This window comes from Vulpes lagopus, chromosome X (genome assembly GCF_018345385.1).
Source record: "Vulpes lagopus strain Blue_001 chromosome X, ASM1834538v1, whole genome shotgun sequence".
Taxonomy (NCBI): Eukaryota; Metazoa; Chordata; class Mammalia; order Carnivora; family Canidae; genus Vulpes; species Vulpes lagopus.
The window spans coordinates 115,711,552-115,730,461 of NC_054848.1; positions in this window are offsets into that span (position 1 = coordinate 115,711,552).

An 18,910-nucleotide genomic window follows, 5' to 3' on the forward strand; every position below is an offset into this window, starting at 1 on the left:
AAGATAGCACAAAAATAAATAAATAAATACAACATACCAATACACCTCATGAACTTAAAGTTTCAAAAACCCTCAATAAAATATTAGCAAATAAAATCTAGCCATGTATAAGAATAATTATACAACATGACTGTGACCAAATGGATTTATTCTAGGTTTACAAGTCTAGTTCAAAATTTAAAAATTAATTAATATAGGGGCACCTGGGTGGCTCAGTTGGTTAAGCAGCTAACTCTTGATTCTGGCTCAGGTCATGGTCTCAGGGTTGTGAGATCAAGACCCGCATCGGGCTCCTCACTCTGTGGGCAGTCTGCTTGAGATTCTTTACCTCTCCCTCTGCTCCTTCCTCCACTTGTGCACTCTCTCTCGCAAGTAAGTAAATACATCTTAAAAAAAATATAATCTACTATATCAACAAGAAAGAGAAGAAAAATCAAAACATCATATCATTTGATGAAGAAAAAAACATTTTAAAAATCCAAAACACATTCACAGTACTTTTATCAAGTTAGGAATACAGAGAAATTACCTAAACTTGATAAAGAGCATCTACAAAAAAAACTTGCAGTAATATAATACTTAATGGTAAGACACTGGATACTTTCCCCACCACCAAATTAGGAGAAAAGCAAAGATGTCAGCTATCACTACTTTTACTCAATATAATACTGAAAGTTCTAGCCACAAAAATTATGCAAAAAAATACATAAAAGGCATAGAGACTGGAAAAGAAGAAATGAAAATAATCTGTTTGCAGATGACATGACTGTCAACATAGAAACTCCCAAGTAATCTATAAAAAAGAAAAAACTCCTAGAGCTAAAAAAAGCGGAGTTCAGTAGAGTTTTGGGATACAAGATCAACGCATGAAAATCAATCATATTTCTATACACTAACAATGAACATATGGAAACTGAAATAAACAACAAAATATCATTGACAATGATACTTAACAAAACATGCACAACATCTGGATGCTGAAAATCATAAATGTTAATGAAATAACAAGAAGAAAACCTGAATAAATAAACATGGAATATGTTCATGGATTGGAAGACAACATAGTTAAATGTACCACATTTCCCCAAATTGATTTATAGGCTAATGCAATTCCTATCAAAGAAAGATTCTTGGTAGACAGATATGCATAAGCTTATTTTAAATTTTATGCAGAAAGGCACAAGCCCTCCAATAGCTAAAACAATTTTGATAAAGAAGAAAAGAGTAGGAAGAATCAATCTACCATATACTAAAACTTTGTGTAGCTCCAGGAGTCAAAACAGTATGGAATTGGCAGAGAGACAGACATATATATCAATGGAATACAACAGGGAACCTAAAAATAGACCCACAAAAATATGTCCAACTAGTTTGGAATGCAGATCTGTCTTAATTCAGCACTGATAAACTTAAAAGTAATACTTCTTCCCATGGAAGGAAAACAGAGCATGATGAAGGCAATGGTCACGGAGGAGGAGAAGATATAGGAGTAGTATGAATGGGTGTAAAGAAGAAGGGGAATCCAGGTTCTTTTTAGTGTTGGGGTGTTTTATCTAGGCTGCAGATGAGAACAGCTCCTTGAGACAACACATCTTTAAGGTGGAAGATTCAGTCCTGGTTTCCTTTACTCAATTCACCAAGCCACAATTAATCTTTTGTTTTCTGCCCTGGGCCTTCTCTGACGTCATGAGTTGAAACAACAGTTCGAGCCTACTAGTCATGTGTGAATGTGTACCCCAGAAATGTAGAATAATTATTCCTTCCTGAAGGCCACTCTCAAACAATGCATGATAGGAATGTGTTTAAGTGCTTCTTCCTGTCAATCATGAGGCAGATAATTCTGAGGAACAGCTTTATATTTTCCTCTGGATGCCCTAATGATCTAATGTCTTCTGTTTTCTCTTGATTTTTGACAATGTTTTCTTTGGTTCTCAAATTTTTCAAGGTAAGTTTGGCTTAAAAAATCTAATGAGAAGCTGACTTTCCAGGATGCCTGGGTGGTTCAGTGGTTGAGCGCCTACCTTCAGCTCAGGGTGTGATCCCGCGGTCCTGGGATCGAGTCCCACATTAGGCTGCCCGCAGGAGCCTGCTTTTCCCTCTCCCTATGTCTCTGTCTCTTTCCCTATATGTCTCATGAATAAATAAATCTTAAAAAAAAAAAAGAATCCGACTTTCCCTCTTTCTTAAGAAACTTGGTATTTTGCCTAAATACCTAAAAGATTATTTTTATTTTTTCTCTTTAAAATTCAAGAGATTTACTAGATATTACCATTGTGTTTTTTGTTATGGGTTACTTTTCCCAGGTCTATATTGTGCCCTTCCTAATACAGTATTCAGGTCTTTTAATTTCATAAAAGTTTTATTGAATTACATTTTTTTTAGAATTTATTCTTCTTAATTGCTTTTTTTCTCTGTAAATCCTATTTTATGAATATCATCAATAGCAGTGTTTCATGCCACAAGACAATGGCAAAACTAATTTTTAAAAACTCAAAAAAAGAAATATGAGGAAATATTTTATATCAAGCCAAGAGAAGACAGAAGAAATTGAGGGGTTCCTTTGTTAAGAATAGCTAAGTATATGCGGGAACAGGCAAATCTAAAATTTCTTGCAAAATATGCAGGGCCTATTTGAGAATGGCAGCTGAAACCAGAAGGAATTGATGATGTGCAGGGCAATTTGACCCAAAATTTGTCACTTTGGCATGAGAATCATTTTGAGCTGATGACAATAAAGTTCCCACAGACTCAAGAGCTTTTCATCTCTCCTGATAACTGCCTAAAAGAATTTAGATAGATACAGAGCCTGCACCAGGCAGTGAGTCATTACCAAAGTTAACTTTTTTAAAAACGTGAGCAAGATTTTGCATGGCACGCAAACATTTGCTTACCAAACATTTATTTTTTTCACCTCCTTGTGATTCATCTTCCTCAACTTTGAAGTCTCACTCCCTTACAGCTTTCTCCCTGGTTCAGGATGGCATATAAGCTTCAATTGCTTATGGGTGGTTCTCATATTTTTATGGGGCCCTGTATTATTACATAATTAAATTTCATCTTCTTTCATCTGTTTTATGTCAATTATAAAATTAAACCAACCAGAAGAATCTAGAAGGGTAAAAAGAATTTTTCTCCTGCAGGATTTTTGCACAATCCATTTTGTGGGTGGATGCAAGAAGCCTGTTGTAAGGTCTGAAAAGAACAGAATAGTCTGGGTCCTATGAACTCTCAAAACAAACCAGATGAACTTTCTCTTGAATTCCTTTTATCTTTTCTTCATTTATTTAAGTTTATCCCTTTCACATTTTGTCTCTCTTAAGAAGTATCACCTGTTTATTTGTGCTTATAATCCTTCTAATCTTTATTTCTGAAATATCTTTTATTTGTAACTACTTTCTAAGTACAATCACATCATCCTGAGTTTATCTAATTTAAATTTGTATTGTTCTTTCATATCTTCTATTATTTTGTTAATTCCTTGTAACTTGTTTTGAAATATTAAATAACATATTGTATTTGTTTTGGGGATATGTCTTTCTACAAATGCTTTTATTGTCTGTGGTGATATTATTCTGCTCCTTATTCTACTTTTAAAATTATACATTAGTATAGTATTCTTCCATGATAATGTTCTAATTCTTTTTGCGTTAAATTCATTTTTCTAAAGAAAAGTCCCACTCTTCTAGGGGGCGGTGATGGGTTAAAATAGATTTTCTTACTTTGTGGCTATGAAGTTCTCTTTCTTTGATTTTTGCAGTGTTCAAACTGAATGAGTATGCATTTTCAGTAACCTCCTGGCTCTCTTTCCCCACCGCTATATAAACTATCTTTTTCCTTTGCCCCTAATGTCCCTGTTTTTCTTTTTTTTTTTAAAGATTTATTTATTTATTTTAGAGTGAGAGAGTGAGCATGGTGGGGGGGGGGGCGAAGAAGAGGGAGAGAGAATCTTAAACAGACTCCACACTGAGCATGGAGCCTGATGTAGAGCTCGATCCCGTGATCCTGGGATCCTAACCAGAGACAAAACCAAGAGTCAGACTCTTAACCAACTGTGCCACCCAGGCATCCCTACTCTTATTTTTCTGAATTGGGATTCTATTCCCAGGGATTGCCCTTCAATTTAAGGCTTTGTACTGACTAATACATTATGGATGTGTTTTTAAGTTAGAACCAACAATATTTGCTAATCATTAAGTGGAGTGTGAGAGAAAGTGGGTCAATGGTATTGACTCCAAGGTATTTATTTGGCTTGAGAAGTAGAAGTATGGAGTTTGCTTTAATGGGTATGGAGAGGGATTGAAGAGCAGATTGAAGTGCACGAGGGGTGGGGATTGAGAGTTCAGGTTTAGGGATGTTGATTTTAAGCAAAACATTAGACATAAAAGTGGAAATATTAACTAGGCAGTGGGATCTGGAATTTTTGGAAGCTGTCAAGCCTGAAGATATATATTTGGGCACTGAGAATAAATATACAGTTTTAAAACCATGGGACTGGATGACACAAGGGGATGAATGGAATTTATATTATGTAATTAGATAAGAGATCCAGGACTAGCCTTGGGTCACTCCAAAGAAAAATAAGAAGAAAGATCAGTGAAACAAGGGAAAACTACAAATGTGGCACCTTAGAAGTTAAAGGTAAACAAAGTTTCTCTAGGAGAAGTGATCGCCTGTGACAAATGCTGCTGATACCTACACATCAAATAAAGTGTATCTACAAGCTCAATTATGCTCACTTTATCTCAAATTGTGACCTCTCATATATCAATGAGATGTTGTCAATATACAGATAGAGAAACTGAAGCCCTGACTAGAGAAGTGTCTGTTGCAAAGTTTTAGAGCTAGTTAGACGCAGGCCTAGTGTTAATTAACACTAAAGTTACCTTACACCCAACCTAGTGAACACTCAGCATTAAATCATACAGGTTTCCTTCCTGAGATGTCTTGCATTATATTAATAAATTGGTATTTTCAAAACTATAAAATCTTTAGTGCATATTATTATGCATTGTGTTTAACACAGTTTATTTAAATCTAGGGCAGGTGGAGAGGGGCTCTCATGAAAGCCCTCCTTAAGAACTCGAACAAAAGGATCCTAGATCATCTGGAATCTCATACCACCAGATACCCAGAAGACCAGGGTGCAGTGAATGACAATAATCAATTCTAAAAATAAGGAGAAAAAGTACTAATTCGCCAGTCACATCTTTTTTGAGCACAGGTCAATATCTGGTAATATTGTAAAGACGGTGAAAGCATGTCTTAGTGTCAGCTGTAAGATAGTTATCAACCTACAGATACAAAGGCGATGGTGCTCCACCATGGATTTTGGAATTCAGAGATGGAAAAACAAATAGTAAAAACAATTGCCTCTAATAAAACCCTTCCTGACACTGCAAGGATTAATCAATAATGTTTCATAAAGAGAAAGACTTGAAAATCTCTTTGGGTCCATTTGAAATACTTCACTCTTCTGTCAATGTAGTTAACCTTCCAATTGCATGTGAATTCACATTTACACAGGCACATATTTCTTTGCCTTTGCTGTCTTATGCAATTCACATACCACTCTGAAATTCAGGATATTTTTTTTTCAATTTGGAAATAAAAAGGTTAACAATGTAAAAATACAGAGATTGTTACAGCAAACATTTACCCATTGCCTATAATGTGACAGATAGTATTTTGCTATACTCATATTATGTTTTTAAAATATAAGCAACTTTTCTGATAACTGTTGCACCTAGAAATTCCTCCTCAATCCTATTCTCCTACCTTAGCCCCTACACAAAAGAAATCATGTATTTTGTATTTATTCTACCAATCCATATTTTATAGACAACGTATTTATCTCCAAAAATGCTATATATTGTTTATTTTTAAATTACATAAATGGTATCCATACTATGTGTATCTTCCTGCAAATCATTTGTTTCCCACAGCATTAGATTTAGAAAATCTATCATTTGATGCATAGAAATCTAGTTCATTATTTTTAACTGGTACATAAAATATCAGACTTCATGAATATACCAAACTTTATTTGTCCATTTTTCTATTGATGCACATTTATTTCCAATCTTTATCACAAATTGCGCTGCACTGATGCAATGATACATGCCTCTTTGCACTCAAATAGAAGAGCTTCCCAGGAATTATATCTAGAAGTAGAATTAGTATAAGTACAAATTCAGATTTTCTAGCTGTTTCTTAATTGCCTTCTGCAAAAATGGTTGGCTTAATTTATATACTCACCAGGAGTATATACTTGTTAGTGCCAGAGTTTATAGTTTTTGCCAATCTGAAGAGTATGAAATGGTATTTCACTGATTTTTATTGATATTCCCCTGATTATTATGGAGGTATAGCAGTTTTTTATATATTTATTTGTCATTCAATTTTTTCTACTGTGAATTACCTATTTGTATGTATTGCCTATTTTTCTCCTATTTTGTTCATACTATCTTTATTCTCTGGTATAATGTCTTCATATATTTTGGATTCTAATTCTTTCTCCATTGGATATGTTAGAAATATCTTCTCCTAATCTGGTGTCTTTTAACTTTTTCATGGTATCTTTTTTTTTTTTTTTTTGGTCACATGAATGTTTTAAATTTTGATGTTATCATTTTAATTTTAAATAAATCTTTTAGAAGAGATGCCTGGGTGGCTCAGCAGTTGGGTGTCTGCCTTTGGCTCTGGGCGTGATCCTGGGGTCTGGGTATTGAGTCCCACATTGGGATCCCTGCAGGGAGACTGCTTCTCCCTCTGCCTATGTCCCTGCTCCTCTATGTCTCTCTCTCATGAATAAATAAATAAAATCTTAAAAGAAATACATCTTTTAAGAGAAATTCTCTTTATTCACAAAATCATGAAAATATTTTCTCATATATATTTAAATATGTTTAAAGTTTTTTTTGTTCACATTTAAGTCTTACCCAGTTGGAATTTATTTTCATGTATGGTGCAAAGTAAGGATCTAATTTTAGGCTTTGTGTTTTTCACTTAACTGGTAACTAACTGCCTAAGCATTACGTGTTTAACTGTCTGTCCCTGATAATCTCTAATACCACCTCTGATACATAACAAGTTTACTTATATGAGTTATTGGTACATCCACTTTTGTAAACTATAAAATTGCAATATTAATATATTTATCTGCTTTATTATAGGGAATTCCTAGAAAGTCTGTCTCTGTGGGCCAGGAGGGAGAAACTGCAATGCTTGAGTAAGTCTTTGGATTATTTTTTTCTGTATTCACCCTCTGGTTTCAAGACAACTAACAAGTTGATAGAAAACTTTACTGTAGAATGATGAGAACTAATTCAGGGTAGGAAGCGATAGGAAATGCTCATTATACTGTTGGGAGCCCAGGGTCACTCGTAAAGGATATAAGCTACACCTAGATTATAAACCAAAAAATGGTCATTGACCAGCAGTGTAACTTTGAGCAAGGGAGCTAATATTTCAGAGCAATTTTGTCATCTATTAAATGGTCATAACAATACTTCGAAGGCAGAACAGATATGAGAAATGAGACAGTATACAAAATGGTGAGCATGGTGCCTGGTATATCACAAGACTTTCATAAATGTACGTTTCCTACTCAAAAAGGATGAACACTTACAATCGGACTAACAATTTTGTTCACTCAATTTCATAACTTTACCTCCATTATTTTGGCAGTATCCTCTTCCTGCTTGCTGAGCAAGTTCTAAAATGTGAGAATTATAGAAACTAACAAAGGAGTAGACTTATCATGGGATGCTGTCTACAGCTGCACTGTTGGAAGAGAAATGTAGAAATGTATGTAAACACAAAGTCAACATCTACTCTTCACTCTCAGAAGGTATAGAGCAGAAGGCCAAACTAGCAGTGATTCTCAAATTTTATCATTCATCAGTGTCCCCTGAAGGACTTAAATACTCTGGGCCATGATCCCAAAGTTCTGGTTCTGTAGACCCAGGTGGAGATCTTGGAATTTGCATCTCAATAATGTGGTCCAGGGAATGCTGGAGTTCCTTGTCCAGGGGCCCACACTCTGAGAACCACTGTTCTATAGTGTCACTACATGTGTGTTTTTGCCATTAAATACTTCCTGATGTTGTTTTCTTTGAAATATGCTGCACTGGAGAAATTTACTTACAACTTGCTATGCAATAGCCATATCAATCAAAAGAAGATTTTAGAAGAACATATTGTACGATAATTATGTTATTTCAAGTCAATTTGTGACACTGTTTGTAGAAAATAACTTTAAAACTGAGACACAAATAAATTGTTGAGTTTCCAACTGGGTAGAAAATGTAAATTCTTTTAACACTACATTTGTGCAACTCATGTGGTCAAAGAAACCACAACGACACATTCAATGTGCTATATATTTTTATCATAGCAATCTTATTAATATTAAATCTCCAATGGAATCACACAAGCAAAACAACTGGATTAGGAGAAATGCCTGCTGGGACTAGTTTTAGATAATGGAAAACAAAAGAAAATCTGTTTCTGGTAAAGCATAAAACGCTGAGATCTAATCAGTTTAAGAGACAGCTTGGGCATAGTTGAAAAAACTTCGCACATGGAATCAAAGACTGTCTAATTACCCAATATTCCAGTAACTAGCCATATAAACTTGGAAAGGCATCCTAATCACTGTTTTCAGCTTCCTAACCTGTAAAGTGGGGATGAAAACTCCCACTTTAGGAGCTCCTTATAAGGATCATGCAAGATATATAAATCTACTTTCTAAACTCTAACGTGCTATCAATATTAGAGTATCATCTATCAATCAGAGACATGCGAGGCAGGTAGCAAGGAAGTGATACTCAAAACATTCTCTTCCATAATAATAAGTGAGAGAAGGAGCAAGTAAAGCTGACAACACTAAGTCCCCCAATATTAGGGTTGCTAGATTTAGCAAATAAAAATACAGGATACATAGTCAAATTTAAATTTCAGTTAAACAAGTGATTTTTTAATACAAATATTTCCCATACAATATTTATAATTTATATATATTAAAATTGTTATTTTTTTAGTATCAATTCAAATTAACTGTGTATCTGTTGTAGGAGGTCATTGAGAAAATGAGGCTGCTGGTGGACCCATAAGCTAGACTCAGGCAATCTGAGGTTCATTACCCCTTCCCTTGTCCTTGGAACACGTATCCCCCTTGCCTTCCCTGCCCAGAAGCTGCCCCAAGGACACAGACATAGCCTTGAGATAGTAATGTGGTGTTGAGACCATCTGGAGAGTAGATGTGACTGAACCTTGTAAGGCCTCTAGTATACTCTTAGGAGTCTCGCAATTGGGTACAGAGATCTACTGATTTTTTTTAAAAAAGACTTTGTTTATTTACTCATAGAGACACAGGAATAGAGAGAGGCAGAGACACAGACAGAGGGAGAAGCAGGCTCCATGCAGGAAGCCTGACATGGGATTCGATCCCAGGTCTCCAGGATCACACCCCAGGCTGCAGGCAGCACTAAACCACTGGGCCACTGGGGCTGCTCAAGATCTACTGATCTTGCAGCCATCCAAGATAAGCTTTGAATGTAAGTTCCCTTGTTAAAACTGCCACCCACCAATCTGGAATGGCCTGCCTTTCTTATGGTCTCTCCTTGCCCTCTAGGTACAGGTTTCAGTTTTGAATTTCACCTGGGGAATTCCCAAGGTCATGAACCAATAGTATCCACTATTTTATCTAGTAACTCTACTCAAAAATATTTCATTCCTAAAGATCAGGGGAAAATGATCCAATGTTTCCATTCTCTTTAAACATCCAGGCCCTTCTGCAACCCTAATCCCTAATTCCTGCAAGTCAATGACCTCTTTCAGGGTAAGGGTCATTCCCACTGCATTTACACCACTTCAATGGACATGTCTAATTCCAGGAATTCTCCATTTGTTCCTACTGCTTCCTTAAAAGAAGCTAAGTCTCTGAAAATTAAATGAAATACACAATATTGAGCCCAGCAAGAACTAAATGTCTTTTCTTGAATGTTTACCTGGGCTCTTTCCGTTCTACTCACATTCCTACCCCAATCCATGACACCCTGCCCACTGCTACCACCAGAAAGAAGAGGAAAAAAAGGAAGGTATTATCTCATCATATAGGTAGAAATGAATTAAGAAATCAATAGGCATTAATATGCATAAATGAGAACTAATAAAATCAAGGAATTGATGGTATTTGACATAATGCCTCAAGGTAAAACAAATCCATCCATTTCAACTAATGTATCTTTCAAGATTCAGAAGACCCACTTGAGGGCTTCCACAATTTTCCATGGCACACCTAACTTGCTCATATGGCCAGTTCATCATGAATACTGTAGAAAAAACAGCAGGGTTTTCAGTAGTCAGAATAGCAGTAGGTTTTTTACATTTGTGCTTCCAAAACTCCGGTTTTGTTTGTTCAGTATAGAATTTTTAATTATCCTGGTACAGAAAATATGTATATGCCAAAATGGAACCAAAATCCAGATGGATTTCAAGCCTTGGCAGAGCATTTCACAAGCAAGTCTCAACTACATGCTTGATGGTTTGTCATTGTCTTTCCTATTATCTTCTCTTTTTCATATGATGATCATATAGCAGAGAGTTCACTCCTTGGAAAAACCAATATTGCCATTACCTCCTGTCTTTTCTTTAATTTCTCTTAAATTCTGATAAGGCAAATACTCAAAGTCTAGTTCATACCTTAGTAGAAAGATGTGCAAAGAACATGTAAGTCCTGTACAGTAGTAGTTCTCCAAATTCACTGAATATTAGAATAAATTTGGGGAGATTTTAAAACACTGATGCCTGAGTCCCAACCTCCTTCCCTTTTAAAACGTAATTGCTCTAGGGTATCCAGGTACCTGGTCAGGCAGGTATTTACTTAATGGCTCCCTAGGTCTTTAAATGTGCAAACAAGTTTGAGACCCACTAATTTAGGAAAGCTTGGATACAATTAGAACCACTTGGGTGGTTTGGGGGAGTTTTTAAAAATCCCCAATTCTCAGGATAGACCTCAGACCAATTAAATAATATCTGAGACTGGGACCCAGGCATGTAATTTAAAGTTGTCAGGATGATTCCAATGTGAATCCAAGGTTGAGAACCACTGTTTTAGCTGTAGTGGCTTTTCATGCCCTTCCCTTGGCACTTCATTCATTGGAAGAGGACAGAGGGCAATGATTTGTTCATCTATTTAAGCTCACATTTGAACACAGTGAGTTCTGACTCATCCTGAGTGCTTGGAAAGTATTTGTTTAATGCATGCTGATATTTAAAGATTTTAACACATTGAAGACACAGGAATTCTAACACATAGTTAAATACACTGTCCTGACATCTTGGATAATAAAATATCATATCTCATTCTATCTATCTATCTATCTATCTATCTATCTATCTATCTATCATCTACAGTATCATATATAGTAGACATGAATGACATTAGCTATGAGTATATGATGTTAATGCACACATTCTGCAGCTCTGAATTTTACTTTTCATATAACTGCTAAGATTAAATGGAAGTGTTTGTACATGCTCCGTATAGTTTCATCCAATAGTCAAAACAAAACTACATGTAGGTGATACTTTATCTTTGCGACCAATCTAGGATTGTCATATTTGGCAGGAAAACAAAGAGAAACAGAATCTAAATTAAATTTGAATTTCAAAAGAATAATAATCAATTATTTTAAGTATGCAATATCTGGGACATACTAAAAAATGCCTACCTTTTGTTTCTATGAAACTCAAATTTAACTGAGTATCCTACATTTTATCTGGGAACCTGAGACCAGAGTGTTAAGCATACAAATATCTTTAAAATAAAAAGCAAGAAAAGTAAAAATACTAATAAAAACGTAACTGATGGTTACAAAACTGCTTAGATATTATCTTTTAAAATCCACCTTGCAGTCACCTTATAAAAAAGAGATTTTAGTTATAAACTTCTATTTTAAATTCAATGTCTAATGATTTTATAAACCTATCAAGCACAAGGCTTCTAATTTAGGACATAGTTAAAGTTTCCAGGTGGTAACTAATCACCTACTGAAGCACTGTCGTTTTCAAAAGCAACGTACTTTAGGTTTCCACGCTACTTAATGTTCAGTATATTTGGGAGTAGATTCAGGAAATAAGTATCAACCTTACTTAATCATCAACAGAATTATAAATGGAATATCAGCAGACAAGAGAGAGCTAACCATAAAATAAAATGTATTTAAAAACCATTGATGAAAAAAAAAATAAAAATAAAAAAAAATAAAAACCATTGATGAAACTTACTTTAACATAACAAAATGATACATAACTCTTTCAATGGGTAATACATATATGTTGATTATAATTTCTTTTTTAAAAGATTTATTTATTTCTTCTTGAGAGATAGAGAGAGAGAGGGAGGGAGGAGAGAGAGTAGGGGCAGAGGGAGAGAATCTCATCAGATTCCCTGCAAGTACGGAGCCCACTGTGGGGCTGGATCCCACAAGCCATGAGATCATGACCTGAGTCAAAATCACAAGTTGGACGTTTAACTGAGTGTGCCACCCAGGAGCCCCGATTATCTATTTTCTATTTTAAAACATCATTGATGTGGGCAAATACAAAATACAAAACACTACTTCAACAACTTGCTGAACACAAAGAGGACTTACTAATAAATTTGAGAAAAGGGCTTAAGCCACTTGCCTTTGAAACATACCCATTCTATAAGAAAAGTCACATGAAAATACAGATAGACTGAGTCTAGGACTGACTACCCCAGTGGTTGGGGACTAGCAATATGAATTTCACTTGAGAACCTGTTAGAAAGATAAATTATTAGGCTTCCACCTTAATCTACTGAATCAGAAACTTTAACCCAGAAAACTGGTTTGAGAAGACCTGCAGGGGGTTGCTGTTGCATACTAAAGTTTGAAGATAAAGGTTTGAATCCTGCCTCGGTCATCACCAAGCTGAGTAACATACAAATCCCAAATGGATAGAATTTCAAGCCCATCACTCTTAAAGAAATTAAACATCTACATTGAAGGCAGACTTGTCCTGAGAATTCATAGAGATAACAAACATGAAAACACTTTGTGAATCTAAAAGACCATAGAGAAAGGGAGACAGAACATGAGAGACTCCTAACTCTGGGAAAGGAACTAGGGGTGGGGGAAGGGAAGGTGGGCGGGGGGTGGGGGTGACTGGGTGATGGGCACTGAGGGGGGCACTTGTCGGGATGAGCACTGTTATTCTATATGTTGGCAAATTGAACACCAATAAAAAATAAGTTTACAAAAAAAATAAATAAAATAAAAGACTGTAGAATCATGAGTAATCTATGATCTATCATGTGGAAATTTTAAAAAAACAAAGCCTTTGAAACTCATAATGATACTTGTTCAATATATGATCAAGTATGTATGTTTGTTTTTATTACTTTTGGTCATTTTGGTTACCAAATAACAGACACAATAAGGAAAAAAATCAAGATTAAAATGATCTTGGGACTTAAGCTATCAATTCTGTCTGCTCAAAGCATCCTATTTAATGTTAAATGTTTTACCCAGGCCTATATCCCTTATTATCATTTCTAAGTGGAACAAGTCTAATGATGATTTTCCATATATGTGAGGACATAGGGGGAGAACTTAAAATGGGGACTAGGTTTATTGGGCTCAAGAATTGGCTTTGCTGTTCATTCACTGTGTGATTTTAGGCAAGTGATTTAGACAAGTGCCTGCCCCTCTATACATACTGATCAGTTTAACAAGATGAGCTCTGGGGCCTCTTTAAGCTCTAAACACTATGCTAGGTATATATTAACATCTTAATACTTCCCATCTTATTTTATTATTTTATTTTATTTAAATTCAAGTTAGTTAACATATAGTATAGTATTGGTTTCTGGAATAGACTTTAGTGATTCATCACTTACATGTAACACCCAGTCCTCATCCCAATAAGTGCCTTCTTTACTACCCAGCATCCATTTAGTCCATCCCCCCACCCACCTCCCCCCAGCAGCCTTCAGTTTGTTTCCTAGACTTGAGTCTCTTATGGTTTGCCTCCTACTCTTTTTCTTATTTTTATTTTTCCTTCCTTTTCATCTGTTTTGTTTCTTAAATTCCACATATGAGTGAAATCATATGTTTGGGTTTTTCTGACTGGCTTTTTTCGCTTAGCATAATACACTCTAGTTCCATCTGCATTGCTGCAAATGGCAAGACTTCATTCTTGTTGATGGCTGAGTAATATTTCATTGTATATATACAGCACATCTTTGTCCATTCATCAGTTGGTGGATATTTGGGCTCTTTCCATAATTCGACTATTGTTGCCAATGCTGCTATAAACATGGGGAGCCATATGCCCCTTCAAATCAGCATTTTTGAATCCTTTAGCTAAATACCTAGTAGTGTAATTGCTAGATCATAGGGTAGTTCTATTTTTAACTTTTTTAAAATTTAATTTAATTTAATTTTTTTATGATAGTCACACAGAGAGAGAGAGAGAGAGAGAGAGAGAGAGAGAGAGAGGCAGAGACACAGGCAGAGGGAGAAGCAGGCTCCATGCACCGGGAGCCCGACATGGGATTTGATTCCGGGTCTCCAGGATCACGCCCTGGGCCAAAGGCAGGTGCTAAACCACTGCGCCACCCAGGGATCCCTATTTTTAACTTTTTGAAGAACCTTCACACTATTTTGCAGAGTATCTGCAATAGTTTGCATTCCCAACAGTGAAAAGAGTTCCCCTTTCTCTGCATCCTCGCCAACATCTGCTGTTTTCTGAGTTAATTTTAGCCATTCTGACAGGTGTGAGTTGGTATCTCATTGTGGTTTTGATTTATGTTTCCCTAATGATGAGTGATGTTGAGCATTTTTACATGTGTCTGTTGGCCCTTTGTGTTTTCTTTGGAGAAATGTCTGTTCACGTCTTCTGCCCATTTCTTAACTGGATTATTTATTTCTCTTATCCCACCCTCTCTTATTGGCAACCAGCAGCTTAATGAGAATTACTCTGATCCCATTCAACTTATTTTAGATTTTTAAGGAATCCAAAATGGTGTATCTTTCTTAGGGTCCAGGAATTATGAAAAAGAAACAAATCTCTAAAAGCATTTTATCTAATTTTAAAATTTTTTCAGTGTATGTAGACCAAATATTTTATCTGACCAAAGTCAAAACACAAAGACTTAGAAAAATGAGCTCTGGGGTGCCTGGGTGGCTCAGTCAGTTAAGTGCCTGCCTTTGGTTTTGGTCATGATCCCTGGGTCATGGGATTGAGCCCCACGATGGGCTCCCTACTTATAGAGAGTCTGCTTCTCCCTCTCCTTCCCTCTCGTGCTCTCTCACTATCTCTCTCTCTCTCTAATAAATAAGTAAATAAAATATTTTTAAAAAAGAAAAATGAGTTCTCAGTTCAGTCCAGCACAACTGTATCACTGCTTCCTGAAACCTAATCTCTACTTCATGTAGACAGAAGGGTCTATTTAGTAGGTGTGTTGTTTTGTCACTTAGAGTAATAACTCTAAGTAAAATATACTTTAGATGGCTACTTTAAGCAAGAAAATTTCAAGGTCAGAAGTAGAACTTTTTCAAGAGATATATAATCAAAAATCAATATTTCAAGCAAAACTTATTGACTTTGAACATGCAGAGGAATAAAAATTCAAAAGTATTAATTAATGTATAGGCATCTCTCTAGAATATTCATTGACTAGTAGAGGAGTATCCATTTATTGTTCTAATAACTTCAGGGAGTTTTTAGCCCTTAGAAGATGCAGAAGGATGTTGAGATCTATATTTCAACTTTTAAAGTACCATTTTAAGAAGCTGTACATGGTAAATTTTCTCCTTAGAGAACCATTTTTTTAACCATGTACTGTAGTTCACTTAAAACTGAAATATAAACTACAATTAGCATATGTCTACAGAACACCAGCCATGTCACAAAAAGAAAAATATATATAAGCATTATCCATGTAGATTTTCTATATGGTATTATTAATTTTATTTATTATTTAGGCTCACATCTTCCTCTAAAAGAATCCTAGGAGATAGTAAGTTAGTTAGACAATACATGTTTATTGAGTATTAACTGTGTGCTTAGTCCTAGACTTGGTGTTATAAATGCAATGCTAATAAAACATATATGCTTTTTCCTGTCACTAAGCTTATAATCACTTCAGAGAGAGAGAGAAAAAAAATTAAAAATACACAAATAGATTAATACAGAAATAAAGTCACAATAAGTTAATTGAAGGAAATAGAGGGTATAGTAGTAGTGAATTGAATAGGGATCTAATTAGAATGGTCAGGAAAGAACTCTCTGTGGATATCGTGGAGGCGAAACATGAATGACAAGGGGAAAACAGGTTAGGTATAGAGTAGCCCTGGGAGAAAAAAACAAGGTATCTTTCTGGATGAAGAGAAAATGGACTAGCAAAAATAAAAACTAAAGGAATAGAATAGTGAATAAAGTTCCATCCTTATCCTTCCAAAACACATAGTCCTGCAGGGAGTACAAATATTAAACAGATATTTACCAGTAAGGGTAAATAAGTCAGCCACGTAATGTAATGGAGAGTTACAGGGCACTTTGGGGGGCATCAAATAATAGTGTCAAAACTGGCTTATAGAAATCATGAAAGTCTTCTTAGAAATAAAGGTGTTTAAATCGGAGAATTAGGGATCAAACTAATAAATTACACATATAATAGAAAAGAAGGACCATAAAAATGTCTTTATAAGTATAGTATAAGGTTTCAGGAAAGAACTACAAAGTAACTGCAAGTTAAAGGCTAGCGTAATCATTAGTATTCCTCTCACTATGATAATTTTACCAGCCTCCAAATTCTGGTTATAATTTGGCGTTGGTGGAAGATGAACACATCGATTGATGTCAGTTGAAAGTCCCCCTATATGGTTAATATTCTCACTGTAAATTAATATAATTTCCCTTTAATTATAAAAATTTCACTCAAATATAAAAATTCTTGTCAAGATTAGCTATGTTGGCAAAGGAACCTTTTCCTTAGAATCTCTAGACTATAAAAAAGTAATTCAGAGAATTTCCAAAAACAATTAATTTCTATAATGGAGGCACCATGATGGCCACAGGAATTTTTGTTTTTCTGAGGACTTACCTGTTTTTAATAGTTTTTCTTAATCATCATAATACCTATTCAGTCCCTATTTGTGGGTTTCTTTTTTTTTTTTTTTGTAGCTTCTTTGGGCTTCCTCTTTCTTTTACAGAGTTTTTCTGAATCGATGTAAAATATACATAACATTAAAATTTCTATCTTGCCATTTAAGAATTCAATGGCATTAATCACATTCATGATGATATGCAATCATCACTACTATTTATTTCCAAAACTTGTTCAGTGCCCCACACTGACTTTCTGTAATTATTAATCAATAACCCCAAATTTCCCCCTCCACCAAGCCTCTGGGAACCTCTGATCTACTTTCTGTTTCAATTAATATGTCTATATCTAATGTAAAATATTTTTATAATTGTAGGTAGCTGAGAGCTTTTTATGTATAAAAAGATTGGAACGGTCTTATTGATATATCTCTGAACACTAACTGCACCCAGTTGCTATTTGACCAACTTTCTCAAGACTGAGGATGAAAACTTAAACTATAAAATTCTTAGAGTAAAAAACTCATACTTGATATAAGGAATAAAGGACATAAAACATATATAGTGTAGTACAATAAAGGAAAACAAGAGTTTGGGACTGAGATGGAACTAGACTTTAACCTGACTGCGCAATTAGCAAATTATCTGTATATATTTGGGCAATCTATTTAACTTCTGTGTCTCTTTCATCACATGCATAATGGATAAAATTGCTGATGAGATTAAGAGGGAAAAATACCAAACCTATCATCATGGAATATTTTAAAAATTAGCTAAAGAGAAGGGCAGAGAAGTCAGTGATAAGCTTGATCGCCTAAATCTCTCTCAGTCAAGTCCAATAATGCCTAATTTTACTTGCCACTTAATCTCCTTAACAATGCCCAAGAATTTTAGACCCATAATAGGGTCGATTACAGTTTCTGAGAAATCCTTTCTATTAGTCACTACATAACATTTCTGTGACAAAATGACTACCGTGACTGGGTTGCAGAAAAACTGGACTTACGGTTACTCATTTCTTTTGTCTCTGTATTCATTTTGTGACCTTGTCCGAGTAAGCCATTTTCTTTGTATCCACACTGTTCTTTTCACAAAAGTGAAATGGTTACACAAAGTAATAAAATGTTAAAATGTACTGGAGGAAAAAGAAAATCATTTTTTATTTTGAAGACAAGAATATTATATATAATATACTTAATACAAAAATCAAAACATGTGAAAAGTTTGGTTTATAAAACAAAATTTAAATAAATAAATAAATAAATAAATAAACCCAAAAAACCCCACAAAATTTTAAGACATTGTAACAAGTATATATTAAAAGGATAAGGAGAGATAAAGAAGAGCTGTTAGTTTTAATTTTATCTTAATATTTCATTCTACCAAAGTACTCACTAGCAAAAGAAGGATATCCAAAAAGCCCTCAAATATCATGGAACTTGGGAAGAGAGCTTGTGTTTATATAATAGCAAGAGCAATAAATAGATTCTTAGCCGTGGTGTACTGGAGCCAGCTTGCATAGGGAAGCAGGAACAGACTGTTCATGTCTCTTCCCAATTCCACCTTCAGTGACATCACACAGCTAGTTTGAAATCAGCCATGGTGGGAATATTGACGCCAAGAAAGCTGGTAAACTATGGGAATCAGGGCTTTTTTTCCCCCCAGAAAGTTACTACCATATACCTGGTTCTTGGCCACCGTTACTTGATAGCTATTGAAGGAAGAAAGGTGGAAGCACAAGTCCTTTCTAGGCCTGAGATTGTGTGCAAAA